The sequence below is a fragment of the Strix aluco genome, chromosome 1 (genome assembly GCF_031877795.1).
Source record: "Strix aluco isolate bStrAlu1 chromosome 1, bStrAlu1.hap1, whole genome shotgun sequence".
Lineage (NCBI taxonomy): Eukaryota > Metazoa > Chordata > Aves > Strigiformes > Strigidae > Strix > Strix aluco.
Window position 1 is genome coordinate 135,650,915 of NC_133931.1, and position 23,420 is coordinate 135,674,334.

At 37.2% G+C, this 23,420-nt stretch overlaps 1 protein-coding gene across 4 annotated transcripts in view; it reads right to left on the minus strand.

Annotated features, from left to right (window-relative positions):
• The window catches only part of AGMO (alkylglycerol monooxygenase), a 193,764-nt gene that overhangs the window by 16,149 nt on the left and 154,195 nt on the right, over positions 1 to 23,420 (minus strand). The window lies entirely within an intron of this gene.

The following is a 23,420-nucleotide window of genomic DNA, read 5'->3' on the forward strand; positions in this document are numbered from 1 at the left end:
TTCTACTATTTCCTTATGGATTCTGCTTTTCCTACAGATGATGCCTTATTACAAATGCTTAATGCTTCTGTATCATATTATTAACTCATTTTTCTATTTTATATATATGTTAAACATATGTCTAACCTTGTATGAAGACATCTTATTGTATTCCAGACATCTGCCCTGGACAAACTTGACAAGGTGCTTGACAAATTTTGGGAAGGCAGTCCCTGAGAAGCCTCCAAGAACTGCCTCTCATCTCTCAAGTTCAGTTGAGCCTATCTGGTGCAACATGTCTAATACAACAGTTTTTATAGCTACTGGTAACTAGGTAAAAGCATGAGCAGGTTTAATGGTATCCAACCACCCTGATTCTTCAGCTGAAATAATCAGATGGAAATTTATAGCTCTGTTGACTGGGAACAATCTTTGGCATAAACGCTGAATTCTCCTGGAGAAACTGGAGGCTCATGGACTGGATGGGCATACTCTTCGCTTGGTAAAAAAACTGAATGATGGCCAGGCCCAAAGTGTTGTGAATGAAGTTAAATCCAGTTGGTGGCCAGTCACAAGCAGTGTTCCCCAGGGCTCAGTAACTGGCCAGTTTTGTTTAATATCTTTATCAATGATCTGGATGAGGGAATCGAGTGCACCCTCAGTAAATCTGCAGATGACACCAAGTTGAGCGGGAGTGTTGATCTGCTTGAGGGTAGAAAGACTCTACAGAAGGATCTGAACAGGCTGGATTGATGTGCTGAGGTCAACTATATGAGATTCAACAAGGCTGAGTGATGGGTCCTGCACTTCGGTCATAACAATCCCATGCAATGCTACAGGCTTGGGGAAGCGTGGCTGAAATGCTCCGCAGTGGAAAAGGACCTGGGGGCGCTGGTTGACAGATGGCTGAACACAAGCCAGCAGTGAGCCCAGGTGGCCAAGAAGGCCAATAGCATCCTGGCTTGTATCAGAAATAGCATGGCCAGCAGGACTAGGGAAGTGATCATCCCCCTGGTGAAGCTACACCTCGAATACTGTGTTCAGTTTTGGGCCCCTCACTACAAGAAAGACATTGAGGTGCTGGAGTGCATCCAAAGAAGAGCAATGGAGCTGGTGAAGGGTTAGAGAAGTTTTATGAGGAGCGGCTGAGGGAGCTGGGGTTGTTTAGCCTGGAGAAAAGGAAGCTGAGGGGAGACTTTATCGCTCTCTACAACTGCCTGAAAGGAGGTTGTAGTGGGGTGGGTGTTGGTCTCTTTTCCCAGGTAACAAGTGATAGGATGAGAGAAAACAGCTTCAAGTTGTGCCAGGGGAGGTTTAGATTGGATATTAGGAAAAATTCCTTCACCAAAAGCAAGCAGTGGAACAGGCTACCCAGGGAAGTGGTTGAGTCTCCATCCCTGGAAGTATTTAAAAGATGTGTAGACATGGCAGTTAGCGACATGGTTTAGTGGTAGACTTGGTAGTGTTAGGTTTATGGTTGGACTCAATGATCTTAAGGATCTTTTCCAACCTAAATGATGCTATGATTCTATGGAGTGAGACTCGAATTCCTATTTCTCAAGCAATAGCAAGCAGGCAAACCACCCTACCAGCACTCACTCAAATATGGCTCCAGTTCAGGGAATGGTAGGTTTCCTAAGGCCTTATAGAGCAAGGAAAAGACCTGCAATCAGCCATCACAACATATGGTGGAGGAAGCACCATTCAGAAACAATAAAAAATTGCCTCATACATGCAGAGCAACACAAGGAGGCTGTTTACTTGTATAGTGAGTCAGTACTATCTCCTCAATGTTAAATAGATAACAAAAAGCCAAAAGGTCAGCAGCATTTGTGTGTCAGTATATATCCCCTGTTAAGCTTACAAAAGTTAAAAAGATAAAAAAAACAGGCTTCTGGGACACATAAACATATAAAGTACAATGAACACTTGCCTCTTCCACAGAACAGCAGTAGAACTCTCATAACTTCATTTTTGCTGCTCTCCTGAGGAAAATGCTCCTTACACACTGATGGTTATAACTTCCTTTGTACTTTCTTCTTTTTTCCTTTTTTTTTTTTTTTTTTTTTTTCTTCACTGTTTCACTCACCATCCTGCTATTACATGAAAAATCTCACCACCAACAGCAATAAAAACAAGCTATAAACCCCTGCTGGTTTTATTTCCTCCCTTTTCAGTCACTTTATCTTGTCACTCTGCCCTTTAACCAGAGCAGCCTGTGTCAATCTCTGCTGCTACTCATGTACCAATGAGTGGCTTGGTATCCCATCTGTTGTAGGAACTACATGCACGTTTTTGTCAGGTACCAGCCCCTCACCCATCACACACCCCACTCCCATCTCGGACAGCTCATATTGGACTCCATCTATGAATATATGGATGATGATAACATATCAGAATAAGTTATGAAACAAAAAGATCAGAAAATTTTACCTAATATAATCAGTATTAAGGTTTTATATGCTCATATAATTAAACTGCTTCATAAGGCATATGCTCTCTTTGAATAGAGAAAAAGAAAGATGCTGTTTCATTATATTGGTATAGTATTGAAGGCCTGGAGGCAAACTGTGACTAAAAACTCAAAAGGTTTCAACAAGCTCATCTCATGGTTGAAGGACAGTAGCATCTGGGTCAAAAAAACCCAACAAAACCACACAAAAAAACCCAAACAGACAGACACAAGGAAGTGCAAATGAGGAGCTGACAGGTAGGGTGTAATTTTCTCTATCTAGGGCATTAAATGAAAAATATGGGTATTGTAAGTCACATCTATGCTAAGTGGACATGATGGAACTTGGACTGTTATTGCTGCTCGGGTATTGTAGTGATGAGAATATTATAAACAAATACATATATACACTAGAAATCCATTACATATATCAATTCCACAATATGAAACACAAATGTACAGGAGTTACATGGGATATGGGTATTAGAAACACATGACTGGAAGAACTTTCTGAACCAAGTTCAGTTCCCACAGTGATAAGAAACCACACAAACAAATATTTTGTTCAGAAAACCCTACAGAACATAACAGAAGCTAAAGATATTTCCCCAAATGCTTTGCTAAACTTTAGTCTGTAATAAAATAACAAAATCTGCAACTGCTATATAGAACAAAAAGATCAGGGAAGCCATAGTGGCACTCTAAGAGAAGCCATAGTGGCACTATAAGAAGCACACAGAATGGATTACAGATCCACGAATTCCCGGCTGTATGAGCCAGTTTTTCCTCTTCATTCTCTGGCTAAAATCTAGTAACATACTACAGAATAGAAATATATTTTCCACACTAGTGTTGCCTAGAGAATGCTTTGGAATTTTCTAGGAGGAACGATTTCTATATTACATAGCATTATAGTAATCCACATCATTAATTTTTATATTTATCAATTCACATCAATTAATTAATTACCACCTGGAGCATTTGTGTGGCTTCTGTAAATAATTACCAGGCCACAGCCTGGTAATCTGTCACAAAATATTTATTGTGTACATTTATTTGTGGAATGCTTAGCTGAAGCAGCACTCCATAACAATAATGAATGCAGAAAAAAAGACAGAAAACAAAACATGTATGTCAGGAACATTTCCTTTAGAAGTTTGCTCTACAGATAGAAAAGCAGTGTGGTATGAAACTATAAGTAAAAGTGAAATCAAAACAAATTCATTGACACAACAGGTACAACATTTCAAGAAAATGAAATGCATATAGTAAACTTCAGCTATACATCCTAAATCTCATATCTTATTAAAAAAACTCCAAATCAGAAAAGTTGTGTGGGGTTTTATTGATGGCCAATTTAAATTGAGGTATTTGTTCCTTTCATGTGAGAAACTAGTTCAAACAGATGGTGGATCAGGTTGAAAAAAATTCTTTAAGAAATCAGATGTCATTTCATGAAACTCCAGAAAACTTTCTTTTCTGAAAAAAGTTTACAGGTAGCTTCAAATAGGTGCATCTGGGATATAAGTCACATCAAGAAAGTTAAATTCCCTCTAAAGTTCATTTCCCTGACACAGCAATCTTGCCAGGTTGGTACGCTAGGGTATGGACATTGTGACATGCTGTGAAAGTTAATCATCCTTTCACATAATCACAAAAACTAATAGTCATTTTAAGTCATCAATTCCTGTAGGCTGGCACTGGGAGCTTGTTTTCATTTTTGTTTGCTGTTGCAACATCTCTATAGCAAGTACAGAGAAAAATCTTACTTAAATCTTCTACGTAACTTAGGGTTGAGTTTTTGTTTTCTTACTGTTAAGAGTTTGGTTTTGGCTTTCTTGGGAGTTAAAGGTTATAAGTTAGGACATGGAACACCATTCAAACCTTTTTGATACATATATAATCAATTGCAAAATATAAGCACACTGAAATTCATTGTCTGAAAATCTCTAGTGTAAACATGTTAGCTGTTTTTATTTCCTGAGGTTTAAAATTTTTAAATAATCTAGAAGTTACATCTTCATGTTTTATCTTTGTAAAACTGGTATAAATGGCATAAAATCAGAATACCAACGTTTAGTATGCATTCCTCAAGGAATATATGACTACCAATATACATGACTGTAGAGAATTAAGCACCAATAATAAAAAAAAATAAAGTGACTCATTTTAGTGCCTTCATATGTAATTATGTGTGGGCTTTGTGGTTTGTTTTTTTTTAACACTAAAAATATCTCATCTTCTACTCTTAGCTATGAAGTAACTAATGATGTTAATAAACCAAATTTATCCCTCGTGTTTTGTCCCCAATTCACATTTACATGAACTTGGCAGTCCTGTCCAAATGATGAACATTTTAAATTAAACACAATTAAAATAACCACTTTGGCAATCTAAACTTGATGTTCTCAGTTCAGTATTTTTAAACTGGCACTCTGACCTGTTAGTTTGTCTGCATTGCCACCTGGAGGACCTCACAGCAAAATCAGGTTGAATTCCTTGGGTGAGATTCTGTGTTCAGGCTCCACAAGTTATAGCAGACTCTCGTGCTGAAGGAAGAGACCCACTGTGACTTCCCACTGCCCCCTGCAAGAGGAAGCCCTGAAAAGTCCAGAAACAGCCTGAAAGATGTCTAGCTACCTTAACCAGGTATAGGGTAATCTGTGTAGATAGGAGATACACTTCTCTGTCTTTCCCTCCCCTCCACACTGTCTTTTCTTATGTATTTTTTGGATTACTAACTGTTAAATTAGCATACATAGTAATAGCTCTAGTAGTTGTGTTAATCATAAAGGTCTGACACTAGCACACAGCTGCCACATATGAGAAGCTGAGAAGAAGAGATGCAAAACGGAGTTCTCCGTTCCAACTGGACTACCTAACATTGTGGCAAATAACTAGAAAAAAAAAAATCAGTCAAGAACTTGGTCCATTTTTTAAAAAGACAAAACAAAACCCCCTATGAATAAACATTGAACAAATGGTAGCTTTTTGAAACTACTGCTTAGTCTGAGGCCTTAGATTTACATAAAAACTGAGAAAAAAGTGAGAAAAAAATATGCTATTGGGTTGAGCAACAGAGATTTGAAGAATTTTGCATCCTTAGGAAAAATGAAACTTCCAAGAATATATCAACCTGCAGAACATACCCATAAAACATCATATTTGGGAAGGAAAATAAGATGATGTTACTTTGAACGACTGTAAAGACAAGTCCTTTATAACAACCAGAGATAAAGGAAAATGTTTTTAAAATAATGCAAATACAGTGACTCTGTAGAAAGTTTGAGAATAATGTGTGATAGCAAGAAACTTAACTGTTTTCACCAAAACTGCGATATTTGCAAGAAGCAAAAGTTTTCAGAAAAACCTGAAAATGTTTCCATATATCTCCTCAAGGAACATAATACTCCGGGCATATTTTGGTTGCGAGTCTAGCTGGTCAAGCAGATACATGCTAATCAGTGCAGATCATAGTCTCCTTACAGATTCAAATTATGGTGTATTCGTGAAATGAGCAGATGCTACCCAACACACAGAGATGACACTACTGCACCACGGAAAAAAGGCTGCTTCAGCAGGAGGGCAATCAGTATGAGTAATGAAACCCCCATCAGAATTGTCCAAGAGATGACTACAGATAATGATTGGATTATTACTTTGAATGCAGGGAAAATGCTTATTAACCATAAGTTGGACACAGGTGCAGAGGGTTAATGTGGTATCAGAGGTCTGACTAACAGACTGGAAGGGAAAATTTAGTCTTATGGAACAGAGAGATTCAAACCTTATGTTATACAGAGTGTGTGAGTGTGAACTAGATAAAACAACGAGGAAAATCTTGGAAAGTCAGTACAGCAAGTTTTAGCAGAAAACAGACTACCTGTTATAGGCATGAATATGATGCCATAGGTACAGCTGGATGTTTCAGAAGCATAGCCTACAGAGATAGAAAGGGAAATGGAAATAGGAAAAGGGAAAGAAAAAAAAAAAAGTTATTTTAATGACAAGAAGGCTGAACCTCCTGGAACTAGAGAAACCTCGTGGAATTACTGACAGAGTCTTATTACAGAACTTACTTCTTCTGCAAGAGGGCAATATTTTGGCTGCCTTTCATAGTACCTGGGCATGAAGAACCTTCCTGTGGCCAGGTGCGAGGCCTGTAAGGACACCTTCTGTTGCTCTTAACTGGCGTGGAAGATCTCAGTTCTTGATCCTACTCCTTTCCCCAATCTAACTAGGGATTGATACTATTACTGCAACCACATCTTAGTGCCTGGATTGGAAGTTTATAGGCTGTGTCTACACCAGGAGCTCTCTTGTAGTAACTGAGGGAAAGCACTGGTTGGAAGCAATTGCTGCTGAGTTCCTTGTGTTTCCACTGTGTTTAAGGAAGAGAAAATTAATCTGGATGTAAATATTTGTATCAAATACAAATGTAAGCATACTATTTAATTATGACAAAGCCTCATATTGATGGATGTGGAAGAAATCCTTCTAAAATACTGTGTAGGCTTAAAGGATTATGACTACAATATAAAACATGAAGGATGCAAAATAAGAAAACTTCCATGGTCTGACATAGAGGTGAGCAGCGTAGACAGCACAGAATAAAGGGTACAGCCTCCAAAACAGTAAGAGACAAACCTACTTTAGCACACTTTAGCATGCCAAAGCTACTAATCCAGTTTAGTATTATGCTGGATACTCCTTATATTTCCTCCACAGGTTTCTACACAGGAAATTAAAGTCTGTACTTACTGTATGGCTGTTACCTAACTTTAACTGTTAGGCTTCACTTAAAGTCTCTTTCTCTAGCAAAAGAGTGCTAAAAAATAACAAATCAACAAGCTGCTTGAGACACATGTGGTGAAGGATTGATTTGGAGGCCAAAGATTGTTTCCTACTGATGGGAACAGCCTTTCTGCAAACTAAGTGCTTTTTTATATAAATATCAAATCTATGGAAAGAGGAAATTCCTTAAAAGACACAGTAAAGACTAAACAGTGTATATAAGGGGACAGAGAAGCAGGAAAGAGACAATCCCTGAGAAAAGCTTATATACTAGTGACAAAGAGAAAACAATAGGGGGGAGAGCAGAAAAGAAAAAGGATAGAGCCAGGAGAAGAAAAAGCAGAGAGAAGAGTTGAGAAGAGAGGCTACAAGAGACAGAGTGAGATGAACACCATATAAAAACACAAGAAGAGAAGAGGAAGGAAAATTAAGGAAAGAAACAATCAATAATAATAGATAAGAAAAATAGAAAATGGAATGGCATAAGAAATGAAAAAAAATTGTAATTACTCATTCTAAAGGTGTTCAACAATTGAAGAATAAGTAGATTAAAAGGAAAAAAAAAATACAAATACTCTCTTTATATAGTGCATATACCTTTCTTCTGCAACCTTCCCAGGATAAGAGGCTTGCTGGTGTTTCATGGAGTACAGGTGTATCGAGTGGCTACCCTATCACCCAGCAGCAGACTTAGCCATCATTAGTGCTGTCCTGCTGGACAGGGCAATGGTTATTGCAGGACCCTCTAACCTGTGTTTTTCTGCAAGTGCACCAAACTGTTGGGCTGCCATTTCAAAAAGCAAAATTCATTTGCCAGAAAAAGGGTTAAATTTAATACAGCTGGACAGCTGAGCAGCTGCTTTCATGATTTAAATAAAAACAAGCTGAAATCCTTGCTGTCAGCTCAGTGATATATGACTTGTAATGGGATGTTTCCAACCTTTTCTTCCATATGGTCGCTTACGTTAGGTAATACACACAGCCTACAGTGCAACCAGCTTCCCAGAAAACATCTGGGTCCCATTCCTGCTCTGTTAGCTTCAGTATTGCCTCCCACAAACACAGATGATTCATAGGACAACATCCCTTTGCTTAAGGATCAAATTAGGATGTTTCATTGATAAATTTTATCATGCATCCCAACCGGAGTTATGGGAAAATGGAACTCATACAAAAAAGAATTTCTCCACACATATTTCCACCCTCCTATCTGCAGCTGATAAAGTTAAGATTTCAGAAACAGATTTTAATGACTGCTTAGGATAGGAAAAAAAAAAAAAAGAAAAAAGGAGGGAAAAAAAACTAGCCTATCTCCTGTGAGGAATGCATTTCCGCTTGATTTCATCTTCTCTCTTGCCCAGTTTTAGGTTATCTCCCCTTTTACAAATGTGTTTGCTGACAGAAAAAATCATAACATATTTATTTCTAGAAGCTGAAATCAAAACCAATTATTTCTTCCATTGATAAGAGATTAGGATCTGCTCTAAGAAAATTATTTAATATTTTAAAAAATATAATGGAATAAAGAGGAAATGGACAGTCTGCCCTGGAGCTCATGCAGTGAGTGATACAGCCTGGCTGCTAGAGGTCCTCTTAAGAACAGACAAAGTTGGCAAATACTGGCCTGTCATTTCTCTAGGTTAGGTCCCTCAAATATTAATTCAGTAGACCATTTAATTATCTGCTTCTGAGAATAAAGGCCTTTGCTGGTATTCAATTACTTCAGTTTTTGTGGTCAGAGTTTTGAACATAAATGACTGACAATGCCAGAATTTATGCAGCAGTTCACTGATTTGCACAGTTGGTTGCCCACACAAATCAGTGGTTTTGTGTGGATGTTTTTAAATCATCTTTTCCAAAACAGTTTAAATTCAACATGAGTTGCTTTGGTGTGATACATTACACCATTAGTATTAGTGACAAAAAACAACAGCTGAGGTATGGCACTTTCTATCTACTCAATTTTCAAAATGCTAGTTTTTCCCCCTTGCAGTTTTAGTGAGTGACAGAAAGTGGATTAGGAAGAGAATTTAATTAGTTGACTACTATTAAACAATAAGACAGCAGCTTGCAAACACATCTCTAACATCATTTAGCATTCAAGCTTAGTTCCATTATTTCAGATAAGTCAAAATAATATAAGGATGCCTAACAAAAAAATTAAGAACCTGTCAGAATGACTTTCTGCTTTTTTCTTTCGCACATATATATTTTGCCTCTGTACTAACATAAAATTTAAAATGTTAAAAAGGGATCAGATTCTTGTCCACTCTTCATCCCAGGTATAAAATAACATAAAACATAAACCAGCAATATTTTCCCAAGGGCAGATGCATACAAATGCACTCCGAAGTTGCTTTTCAAGAATCACCCAGCTACCTCAGAATAGTGCTGGGCTAATGACAGGTGTATCAGGACAATCTGCGAGCACCTCAGAGATGCTGGGTCATGATCCTGCCCGTAATGAAACAGAGGCAGACTACTATAAGGTAGAGTGGATATAACCAGAGACAGGCCTCTGTAACCCCAAGCTTTCACAGCTTTCTAAATCATGCCAGAGCTGGCAGTGCTGGTCCTGGAGCAGACCAGAGTCAGTCTAACAAAGACTTACAGCTGCCCTGCTCCCAGCTGCCAGTCTTGTGATGTGCTCAAAGGATACGCAGCACACATTCTCACCCAGTGCATTACTAGGAATTACTGAGAGAAAAATCAAGAGCCACCTTTATTTCGGAAAGTCTGGTTTCATTTTTGTGCAAAGATCTGCTGGTGCTTTTGTTTTACTGACACTTAGAAATTGCTGAACAGCTCAAATTGTGATCAGTTGTGCTATAAAATCTGCCATCGGACACCATGGGATGTTCTGGAGTGATAAAAAAAACGTATATGAAAGAACAGACACGAGGTTTGTTAGAAAGTTGTTGCTTTTACTAGTAATTTTCTTCAGTCATTTTTCTCCCATTGATTCACTATTTTTCTGTCAACTTAACATTTTGATGCCTTGTTGACAAAGAAACAAATTCAAACTTAGCAGCTCAACAAACATATCAGAAGATATTGACTCAAAGAATATGTATTACAGACAAGCCCTTTTCAGAATTAAGTTGAAGCACACCAAAATTTTTCATGTTGTATAGACTGCTGTAAGTAGCAGAATTCATGGTACTCCTTTACTTTTCAGTTTTGAGGAAAGATTTCATTTTCTCTCTAACTGGTCATTCATTATCAAAGACAAAATGTAATTCAAATAACTCAATCTTTTCCTGTATGTGATGTTGATTTTTAGCTATTTTGGATGCACTCCTCATCTTAATAAAATACAACACAATAGAAAAATGTAAAAATTAATACAAAAGTTAATTTGAGTGTTCATTATCAAATTCTAACACTGACATAATATCAAAATCTGTATTATCTACACCAGAAGTGACTTACGTGGAATGTCAACACTTCATAATGTACAGAGGAATTCTCCTCAGTGAATGTATCCTTCTGTGCATTAAACGTGAGTAAACTTCTGTACACTTTATCTGAAGAATGGAAGTGGTGGAAGTAGAAAGCAGAGTGATCATACCATTAGCAGCGGAAGTACCAAAAAGAAATTGATCAGCTTCCAGGGTATGTGAGAATATCCCTGGGTAAGGCAAACATGCTCATCCCTGTGCTACCGATGCTCAGAACTGCAAATCCCATAAAATTCCATAGAAAGGTGGCTGGACAGAGAAAAAGGTTTCGGTTGAGAAGAAAGTGAGGTCACAGAAATAGTACCTCTTCCTTTTTTTTTTTCTCACTCAATCAGATTTGTTTGAAAAAGTGTAGAGAACAAAAGTGATATATGCAAAATACCAGCTACCTGCCAAAAGCCAGAGATGCTTATGCTAAACCACAATGTTGCCAAAGCCTCAGCTTCCTTTACACCTGCCTCAGTGACTGAACAGCTTTATGGTGATCCTCACAGAATCACACAGAATCGTAGAATCATCTAGGTTGGAAAAGACCTTGAAGATCATCCAGTCCAACCATTAACCTAGCACTGACAGTTCCCAACTACATCATGTCCCTAAGCGCTATGTCAATGTGACTCTGAAACACCTCCAGGGATGGGGACTCCACCACCTCCCTGGGCAGCCCATTCCAATGCTTAACAACCTGTTCTGTAAAGAAATGCTTCCTAATATCTAGTCTAAACCTTCCCTGGCGCAACTTGAGGCCATTCCCTCTTGTCCTATCACTTGTTACTTCATTGAAGAGACTCATCCCCAGTTCTCTGAAACCTCCTTTCAGGTAGCTGTAGAGGGCGATGAGGTCTCCCCTCAGCCTCCTCTTCTCCAGACTAAACACCCCCAGTTCCCTCAGCCGCTCCTCCTACGACATGTGCTCCAGATCCTTCACCAGCTTCGTTGCCCTTCTCTGGACACGCTCGAGTAATTCAATGTCCTTTTTGTAGTGAGGGGCCCAAAACTGAACACAGGAATCGAGGTGCGGCCTCACCAGTGCCGAGTACAGGGGTAAGATCACTTCCCTGTCCCTGCTGGCCACGCTATTTCTGATACAAGCCAGGATGCCATTGGCCTTCTTGGCCACCTGGGCACACTGCTGGCTCCTGTTCATCCGGCTGTCAATCAACACCCCCAGGTCCCTCTCTGACTGGCAGCTCTCCAGCCACTCCTCCCCAAGCCTGTAGCGCTGCTGGGGGTTGTTGTGGCCGAAGTGCAGCACCCGGCATTTGGCCTTATTGAAACTCCTACAGCTGGCCTTAGCCCATCGCTCCAGCCTGTCCTCATTCCATTTCACCTTACTTCTACTTTACGAATCTGAGTAAAATAATACTAAAGTTTAGATAATGTCTGAATTCAGAGTTAAATACCATTTGATACCTAAAGATAATGGTATGGCATTTTTGCCCCCAAAGCTAAAAGCATAAAAGAGTTAGGGACCACATTCAGCTCTAAATATGAAAACTGATGCCATCATCATATTTCACAGAAGTTTATAACTTGTTAAAACGGGATTAGTTATAAGCAGGTGATATACTTAGGTTTTAGCTTTCATTTCTCAGGACTGTTTCATTCTTTCATTTGATTTTGTTCCCCCCCTTTGCATCTTTTTGATGTTATTACTAGGAATCAGCCACGACAGAAGTTCAGAAAAAAAAAAAACACAAACACCACAGCCAGAACAGAATGATATACCATGATCAATGAAAGCACAATTATGAGCTTTTCTAATAATGCTTAACACTAGAAAGCCAAGCCAATGGAACTGTGTATAGATCACAAGAGCATGCATTCAGGTAACTGAATGTATATGAAACAAAAAGTATCTCAAAAAGACCTATTTTCTTTTTCACATAGTGAGTTATCTAAGATACCACATACGCAGAACTTTTCTTAGTTACAATTTCAAAGACTATTTAACTAACTATTATCAGTGTTAAAATCATGACCTAGTTTGAATGAAGAAATACCCTCATGCAGCAGAAAGCTTTTCCATGAAGAAAAATATGTATTTGAAGGATGCCTGAAAGACCATTTAACTCAAAGAGGAATGATAGGCATGCCTTTCTCAGAAATACACATACATCTGCAATTCTTTAAGATTCAGCTAGATGCACATAAGCACATGCAAAACTGTAAGCAGATGACAGATTTAGAGTGTAGGAAAGTAACCAGAAGGACCATCAAACTAGAGAAAATTCCCTTTCTTGTGAAAATTAGTATGTTCTCTTGGGCAAAATCCTGAACTGACTCATGTCTGTAGTCGCATCCTCCTTAATTAGACAACTCAAAGAGGTAACAGGGGACCAAGAGCTGCAGCTTCTGAACACTCTTCTCAATTTCTTGTTATTGTGCACTGAGGTAACCAATTAGAGTGAAGAAATGTAAGAAGGGTTCTTCTAGAAAAATGAGTTCCAGCAACTTTTCTTCATCTGCTTAACAGACACTCTGGTGCAAGGGACCTCAGCAGGAAGAGTTACCTAATCCAAAACATTCAACTCCTGCTTGAATTGATTATCAGGATATTCCCAGGCCATATTCCTTCATTTTTATTTCTTGAGATAATTTTTTTTTTTTTTCCCCCACAAGAACTGCTTGGGGGTTTTTTGGTTTTGTTTTGGTTTTTTGAGGCCAAAGAGGTATTTAGGGTGATTTTTCTTGTCTGTAACAAAGTTCTTAGACTGAATATAGGTATTTTTCACCACTTAAGAATTTCAGAAATAACGATAACTATTAACCTTTGGACTTCCCACCCAGACCTGAAAAGTAATTAATGAAATGTCCACGGCTACAGTAACTTCATTCTCCTATAAACTGCTCTCAAAGTTACATGTGCAGCCAGTTAAAAAGCACTATAGTTCAAGACATGCTGGCCATATTCCCTTCTTTATGACCACCATACCTTCATTAACAGTGTGGAGGTTTTGAAGATGGTCTTGAGCCGTTTAACATTAGCCTATGATTCAAGAAAATGTTTTTCACTTGTGTTTTGTTTGTGTTGGTGAAGCACAAAAGTTTTGAAGGTCCCCTGAAAAATCAGGCTAAAGTTAATTAATCTGTTCTATTGAATTCCACCATGAAAGCCTAATTATAGAATAGCATCTTTGACTTCTCCATCTTCCTTTTCTCTCTCTACATAGATATTTTCTTTCTGGACTCATTCAGCACATAATATTGTAACCAAAACCCAGAATACTTTTTTTTTTTTTTTCCATAGCAAGGTTAAGCATAATGATGATTCTTACTTCAAGGAAAAGAACAAAAAATAAATATATTATCATAGAAATACTATTCAATCCTAACATCAATTAATAATGCTAAACTATCTACCTAGCATCCAAGTAAATGACACATGGAAACAGAATTTGTCCTGAAGCCCAGGAGTTCATAACACTGTTGGGTGGGGAGACCAGGGTGGTTATGGGAGGGAACAAAGCCTGGAGCGTAGGAGATAATGCATGTCCAGGGAGATGTGCAAGATGATCTGCAAGCTTTCTTGAGGGTGGATAAAGGCTTCAGCAACAGGAAGGTCAGAAGGAAACTGCTGGCAAATAGGTGTGGAATAATATTCTTGAAGAAGACTTATGGGAGGGATCCAGGTTTGAACTCAGGCTAGCTTAGGGAGTTTTGTTAATCAAGTTAGAAGTTAGGAGCATAGTCTGCCAGGAATATGATGTTTCAGTGATAGGAAGTGAACCTTTAGAATACATAAAGCCATGGGATTAAACATTTCTCTGGTGCCTCAGAGAACTTTAAAAACTGCAAGGTCTGGGCATAAACAAACAAACAAAAAATCTTGTAAAGAATATTTTTACTTCTTGGGTAGTAGAGGTCTAACCTTCATAGACAATAATGGGAATTGGAAGTCAAACACCTGAAGCCTTCAGATAGTCTGCCTGAGGTGTCCAGACTCCATAAAGAACACACACAGTTTTAAAAGTACCAAAAACCAGTTCATAAATACAGGTAAATGGAAGAGCGATCCACCTAAGCTGCTCAATAGGAGGCTTAGGCCTGCCTCTGAACGATGTAGGAGCAAAGAAAAATCTTTCCTACCCCTCAGTATTTTCAACTCTGAAGTCTCCCTTAGATCTGAGTGCCTAAAAATATTATTGATTTTAAAGTAAAAATTGGAGGAGATTCTTGTATCTTCTGTGTGCTCAGTATGTCCACTGAACCAGAGACACAAGGAGTACAGCTTGGTGGCTTGATTGCTCTCTTTGGCCCTCAGACCTTGAGTTCAATTTCTTCATAGAATATTGGAGATTTTGACACAGAATTGAAGTGCTTCAACCAAAAGAGCTTGAGTGCAAGCATCCCCAGAAGGTACTCTGGCCCTCTCCTGATCAGTTAGGGTCCTCATTTTAAAAGCATGGGTAAAGTCAGACAACAGAAAAGCATGGTGAATTTGGATCTTCCTTTCAAGTCCTAGATAGATTTAAGAAGGGCATTTCCACCGCTGCCCTTTTGTTATGTTTCATGTGTTAAACCAGTGATGCAATAGTCAATAAAAAAGTAGCTAAAATAACTTCTATGGCACATGTAAGAAATGGGCAGTCATGATGTTGACCAAATTAGGAGAGCTGTAAATTAATTCATTTATGATTATCCTTGATGCACGATTTAGCTAACTGTGCTCTGAACCTTGCTGAATTAGTATACCTCAGCAGAATAAATGAGAAATAGCTTGTCTGAGACTCTGGTTGTAGTCTGAGGAGCAGAGCTCTATCTGAACTTGCCTGGTATGCATTTAGAAGCTGAAATGCTCATGGCTTAGGCCACCTCCTAGCCTAAGGGACAGATGTCCCAACAGCATTAAGTGTATGAAGGACAGAGGGGCAAGGGGAGAGTTTCGGTATGATGCAGAAATTGGATGTAGTTGCATGAAAGGTATTCAGATGTGTAGCTACCCCATCCAACTCTGAAAATATTTCTAGTGATATTCTGTACATGAATGCATTTAAATACCTTTAGACATCTGATAAAAATATCTTCTGATAAGACAGTATGCTAACTTTAAGTTATCTTCTTTTAAGTGGAAAACAGAACCAGTCATTTAGAAAGTAGTGCTGCTTATACAGATTACTATAGCATCCAAAACTTAGCATATATGCATGCTCATCTTGCTACAAGTTAAGCTGGTATCTTTCAAATACACTTTAGAGAAAACTGTCCAGAAAAAAACCTTACCAAAATTCTTATGCTTAATTAAGCATAAGAACTTATTGAAAATAAAATAAAAAAAAAAAAAATCAAACATCTGATGGAAAGAAAATATTTAAGTCAACTTTGAGTTGATTGAGTTTTGCAAACCACGCAAAAGTTTTATGTTTTAAAAAGTCTAAGACCAGATGAAGAGTGACTATTTAATTTTAAATGGTACTAATTTCTGTAGCCCTGAGGTAATTATGAGGCAGGTAGTGTATCTTAATTTTGAATGCAAATGTATTGTAGAAGGATATATTTTGCATTCAATACACTAATATTAAAAATAATATAAACTGTATGACTGTAACATGGCGGAATTTGGCTCAGAATTTAAAAAAGAAACTCTCCATCAGACACAGCAAAGAATATCATATTTAAATAAGTTTAAGATGTTTTCAGTCTATTCTGTTTTACTCAAGACATTTTTTCTCTAAAACAGAATAAAAAAGAATTGTATTTAAATAAGTTTAAGATGTTATCCAGTCCATTCTTTTTTCCTTTAAAAAAATATAATTCATCTGTCAATGAAGACAATTATAATGTTTTTGAATCTTCCTATCCACAGGAATAATGAAAATGCCATTTGTACATAACCTATCAAAAGACAGAAAAAAATGCACATTCTAACATTATAGACAGACAAAATTACCTTTAAAAATAAAATTAAAAGGAGGAAGCAATATTGTAGCTTCATAGGTTTTGCTGACCATAATTAAATATCAAATCAAATACAACTCATGCTTTTTTGATCTGCCATTTTCAGATACATAGTAGAATGACTCAGCAGAGTGCCACCTTCATTATTTAAAAAAATACAAAGAATAACTGTCATTAACACCCTCCTCCACTCTCCCACACTATTTTTTCTGTACCTTCTTTCTTAGTAGCTAATCATGATTTGAGATTGCAGTGTATTTTGTTACTCTGCCTAGAGTGAAAATCTTATTCTCATTCCATTTCATAGATCCTTGGAAGATTAAAAAAAAACCCCAAACAACCACGAAAAAAAAACCCCACCAAACACACCTGATTAAAGACTAAATAAGACAAATATGAGATTTTCTGAGATACAGGATGTTCTTCCTAACTACTCAATAGTTTTGTCAGTCATTTTATGTGTGATCTCTACAGTTCACATACCTTAAGGTAATATCAAAATACCTTTATGCTACAGCAGTAAAGTACATTTTAGAGCACAGGGGTGTTTTCTAAGGAGAAGACAAAAAAAAAATATAATTTTAAAGCTCTACTGTTAAACCTGGTTCTACAAAAAGCAGAATATCTGAACCTGCAGAGATCCCTGTCACCCATCACTGCTGCTAGCCACATGGACTGAATAAGACATTGGAATCATCTCCAGCTCATTCACCACCATCTCTTTTTTAAAAGACTTTCGATATCCACAAATCATCCCTAATCTAACGTGCACAATGATTTTGGCTTTTATTCTCCATTTGCTTGCAAGGTATACTTGCTACATAGCACCTTCACCTTCTGATGCACAACACAATCTGATAACCCAAAACTGCAAAAGCCCCCAAGAATTTTTTACATTTAGCATAAACAGCATTCGCAATACTTCTTTCTCCTCAAACCTCTGAATTGGAAGAAAGTTGTTTCCATAAAGCAGTAAGAAACTGTGATGGAGCAGTGGACTAGGGAAAGATGCTTGGGAGTGCCTCATATTAAAGTTCAGAAAAAGAAAACACGATTACTTCTCAACAGCAGAAAAACTAGGAAATCTTGAAGGAAATGTTCTTTTTAGTCAACCAAGTCTAAATCCTACAGAATTGTTTTACAATGTGCATGCCTTGTGTGTACATGCTTTTTACTTATTGATTCGGGGAGCAGGGGCGGAAACACAAAGCAACTAATTATTTGTATTTTTCACTTGGGAGATGGAGTCAAGCTAGAGAGAAATTGTAAGTTTATCATGGTTGCATGCTGCCCTAAACAGTGTAGGCAAGGGTTTTTTTCCTAATGCCATGCTAATAAGTGATAAGCTCAACATGATAGCACTGTAACTCTGACTAGGGACAATCCTTTTGATTCTGGGTAACTGTTGATGTGGAATGAGCATGTGCAGACATTCTGAGACTTATACAGGAGACTACATTTGAATACATTAAAATGCATAAATCCTCGCTACAGAAGAAATGAAAGAGGTTTCTGAGGGAAGTTAGGGTGTCTGTAGCTCATAATTTGAGAAATAATATGCTTGTCTCACCTTCAGATTAGGGGAGGATTTATAGGAATCTTTGTAAACCTGAATGAACAAGGAAATTCAAAGGATTATATTAAAAAAATCACCATTCCAGCAGTGGTATGGAACCTTCTGCTGCACTGCTAGAACTCTGGTCATTTGGAAATAGTTTGATAGACTGAATGATATATTAGAAAGAAACATGGATTTATTTCATGCTCCTGCAGTGCTGAAACAGAGAATGGTTTTGTTAAGTAGGTGATTTTTCTACTTTAAAAGCCCAGTTTCATACCAAAAAAGGACCCATTTATGAACTCAGTTATACAGTCACAGACTCATTTCCTGTCTTTATATTTCCAGTTTGCTTTCAAAGTTATTCCCTTCTGCAATTTGCCTTTTAAAGGAATAAACTGCTATTGAAATTGTGGGGGCAGAAAAAAAAAAAAAAAAATCACATTTCCTCCAATGCACTTGTGAATTTCATTATATGTGAAAAGCAGTTTTTAGCTGCAGAAGCCAATATTGCTTAGAGGAAGGGGCAGCTGAAGGTGAAAGGCTAGTCTATACTTTCTGTGACCTGTCAAGCTGAAGCACATGCATGTGATGTAGGCCACTTGCAACGGGGTGAACCTAAAAAAGGGGGGAAGTTGCTGGTGTCAAGGGAAAAGCCTTGGAGAATTAGCTGAAAACATTTGCAACAAATTGCCAAAGTCATTTGAGTTCGATTTATTTCTTGTTGTGTTGCGAAGTGGGTCAAGAGTTCCCCACACCCTGTACCTCTAATTTCCTTTCTCTTTCCCTGAAAATGAGCACTGATAAGGGTGTGAGAGAAGAGGAACAAAGTGGGAGGGACTGTGGTTTTTTTAAAAAAAGGTAGAAAAATATATCTAGGCAATAAGAAGGGAAAAAAAAAAAAAGGAGAAAACCCTCCAAAACAAGAGAATATGTGGATCATAATTCATAACTGGGAAGGAAACATTGCCTTTTATTCCATTTAATTTGGAATAGGAGAATTAGGGTAGCATAAATTTATTTTTTTTAATTCAGTGTATTTTATAATGAACCTTTTTATTTTCTGGATGTTTTCCTAATTACTACCACAAGTGTTTAAAGACCAACTGCCAACTTTTCCATTTTCTTTCCCCATGTTGGTTTTTCTCTGTATGAGAAAAGGAAGCCCTAAAATACCTTGATAACCTCAGTTTACAAAGGTTACATCTTATCTCGCAGATGGAATTTCACCACGTCAATTTTTGTTGCAGTTAATTATAAATAAAAACTAAACAACAAATAGCTGAAAGAGTATAAACAAATCCTTTGTCTCCTGTCCATCATTATCTCTCTGTAGATCTCTCTACCTGAAAAAAAGAATACAGCTTCTTCTGTAGTTAAGCTGTCTGTATGAACATATTGCCTTTCTATGGCTTTGAAAGCCATTTCTGAAATGCTTCATAAATTATAACATTAAGGAGACATTCTCAAAAATATTCCTAAACAGGAACTCAGGTCTGCAAATTTCAGATTTGAAACTTTTACTGTAAGATCTTGTTAAATTAATTTAAATATTGTTTGCAGAGCAAGTATAGAAACAAGCAGATAAGAGACTTCCCTTAACAATATATATGTTTTCACAATGCATCTTAATAGTTTCAGCAGAGCTAGTTACATTGTGACAAACTTAATCCACAGATACTGATTCAGTAAACTACATTTGTGGAATAATTGGACCATTCTTACTCTGATTGATTATAGCTGTGTTATTAATGCTCAAGTGTACGTCTGTGTATTATATGAATCTTTTTTTCCATTCAGAATCAATGTTCAGGTGCTGAGAAAACTGATGGGGTGAAACAAAGGCTACCCCTTGTAAGCATCAGCATTTTAGAAAAGTTCAGGCTTGTTTTATTAATTAAGATTAAATACTCATAAGAGATGGGTCCATGGTTAAGCCAGCTCAACCACTTGTTTGTTGACATATCCCCAGAGTAGTGGAGTTGGGCTTGGGGAGCTGCTTCATAATGCATTTAGTGATGTGTAAGAGATGCTAAGTGAAAATAGTACCAGATTCCAAACTCAGAGAAAAAGAAAATATGAGCCCTACACACAAGAAAATAAAAAGAGTGTATAAAAATCTTGAAAGTAGGGCCAAAAGTGTCAGGTAATAGAGCACCAACACGCTTTCGCAGATCTCTTGACTACCAGAGTCTTGGCCTAGCTCCCAGCTTCAGAAGTTGGATCAAACTAATCTTCATTTTGCCAAAGCTGATGGAAGCTCTAAAAATGTAAATCTGAGCTACAACATAAAAGTGAAAGAATATTTCTTGCCTTATACGATTTTTCGAAGCACATAAATTTTAAAATTAAACACTGGGACACTACAAGATTTGGACTATACAATAGCCAAAATAAGTTACCAAAATTAATGGAAATAGGGCAGTAAGCTTTTTCAGGATTATAATGTGATGCAAGTGTTAGGCAGAGTGATGACAAGTCTGCTGCTCCTCTAGATATCTGTATTTCATTTTTCTGCGCTCAGAAGTTGCACATAGTTGTTCCATTTAACAGAAATCAACAATTTTTTTCATCTAGATTTTCACCAAACAGAACAATTTATCAACCTACTCCAGCATTAATTACCATTTAACAAATCTTGACAGTTAATTTGGGTTTATAAAAAAAACATATTAAAAATATTAGGAAGGACAAGTTACAAAGCGTTATCTCTTCCAAACTAGAGACAAATGATAAGCATGCACACCGTGAAACCTTGTGAATTAAAAAAAGAATATTAGAAGGTTTGGAGTAGAAATACAAAGTGGATGGCTCACACACTCTTTAAGGTGCAGTACTGGGCTGAAAGAAAATGGCATTGCTGGGCAAATTTGACTCCATTGTAACTTTTTGGGTCAAGTTAGGGAAATACTAAGGAATAAAAGTCATACACAGGCATTTTGTCAAAAAAACATATATGTGAAGTTAAGAATGCCTGCCATATTGTGGTGACATGAACATCATAGTTAATTCATACAGGATAGATCTACACTGTTTTGTACAGTGACAGCAGGTTTTATAAGAAAAAATATTCCTTAGCTTAAACAATAATATCCATCAACTGTGTCTGAGCTGTAATCCCATTGAGACAACTTCAGCAAGACAGATGTTCCACTATGGAAAGATCCCTACATACACACACACACGCACCCCCCATACATGAAAATATTTGCACATATTTCCCAACATATAATACACATACCCTGCTTTATTTGGTGGTTTGAAGCAAGAGAGGAATTTTAAGAATGTGTCCATGCAAATACTGCAAAATACTGTTTGCCTGGTACTATTCACATCAACAAGTATTCAAACGCCTAGCCTATTCCAACAGCTTGCCAATGAATTATGTTACAACTACTGCATCTTTTGTAAAATGAGTTGACCATTTTTCCCTCTTACTTACTCATTAAGTTCTGTCCTGTCCCTGGACTGAGGAAAAGAGACTCTTCTGGCATGATGGCATGGTGAACCTTAACAAGCACCTAGGTATTACTGTAACACTAACAATAATAACAATAATAACATAGGGTGGTGCTGTTTAAGTCAGTAAACTGACTTTACCTAATTATTCTTGTTATACGAGTCAACAATTTTAAGATCTCGGCTCAGCTGCACTGGATATGGTTTCCCAGAAGTAACGTCAGCATCCCATGATCCTTGTTTTTCTCCTTTTCCCCTTGTTTTCTCTGTGAAAACCCAGAATGAAATCCTGGGTCATTCAAAACATAAACCAAAACTCTCAATTTGTTTGATAAGATGTTTAAGATAGCATAAGAAACTGAGGTCCTCAGTGTCTGATTGCAAAAAGGGACAAACTAATCTGGAGACAGAACATATGAGAGAATAAGGTGACAAACTCAGCTGAATGTTGAAAAGGGAAAAAATTAACTCTGCTCTCAGTTGATAGAAATACTGAATTTCTCCCGTACCTAGAAAGATGTTGAGGTGCAAAGGATGTATTTACCAGAGTGTTTTATTTGAGGTCAGTATACTCTAAAAGCAAATCTGGTCATCCTCACTTGCTGAGCTTTGGTTCACATTGTAGCTCTGGAGTGTCAGAACTGGATTCCTTTGGGGTGAAACACAACTGGAAGATGCCCTCTGGCAGCACACCTAATGCCTTCTGGCTGCTACTGGGCATTCAGTCCTCAGACCAGACTACACCCAGGCCAAAGCAAAACATGTACCATGTAGACTAAGATCCTCAGCGCCAATCAGTCTGCTCTAGAGATCAGTTCCTCTTGTGCTGCACTGCTTTCTAATGTAGACAGAACTATATCACTCAGGCACTTGAGAGAAAACTCCAAAGACTCATTAGTTGTACTGATGACTCAAAGTAAATAGGAAATGTTGCTTTCTGAAGCAAGTGAACACAATAGCAAGGAACATCTACTGGTTTTGGAAGAAAACCAACAAAAACAAACTCTTTTTAAAAAGTGGAAAAAGCATCTGAAATGCTGAAACTTCTCAATAAAGGTTTGTTGTGGTTTTGGGTTTTTTTTTTTTTCCATACTGCTAGTTTCATATTCCAACTTTTGGGAACAAAAAAGGGTAAGCATGGAGTAAACAGAATAGAGAATGACATATATTCTAGGAAATGCTTATGACATAAAGCTACCTAGAAGTGGGATGTTGCTGACACATACTGGCAAAAAATTCAGTCATGAATGGGAAGATTAGTAACAGAACTTCTTATGTGTTACCTCATTCATCCATGAAAGAGGAATACTCAATGGTGAAAGCATAATTAATACCCTATTTCCTTTAGGATCAATAAAATGCAAGAATAATAAGAAATACTAGTAACATTATCTTTCTACGGCTGAAAAAATGGCAAAAAAGCTTATTTTTAACTCAAGAAAATTACAAAAGATGCAAACATTTTTAACCAGAATGATTCCATTTAAATGCTATTATTTTGCACAAACATTCCAAAAAAGGGAACAAAAATAATATTTGTAATATCAAGTCAAGTTATATTAGGAAATGTGAAATCATATGCAACAGAAAAATATGTCTCTGAAAATCCAAAAATGAACACTTTGAGCATTTTATAAATAGTTGTTATGAATATTTGAGATATTTTTAAATGTAACTTAAAAAACATGGAATTAACTTTTTACATACATCACAAATGTATTTAAATACACTGTGCAGTTACTCTGTTGTTAGAATACTGAACATAACTAGTAGGATAAGTAATGGGTGATTCATGCCTTGTTGTTTTGGAAGTTTACGT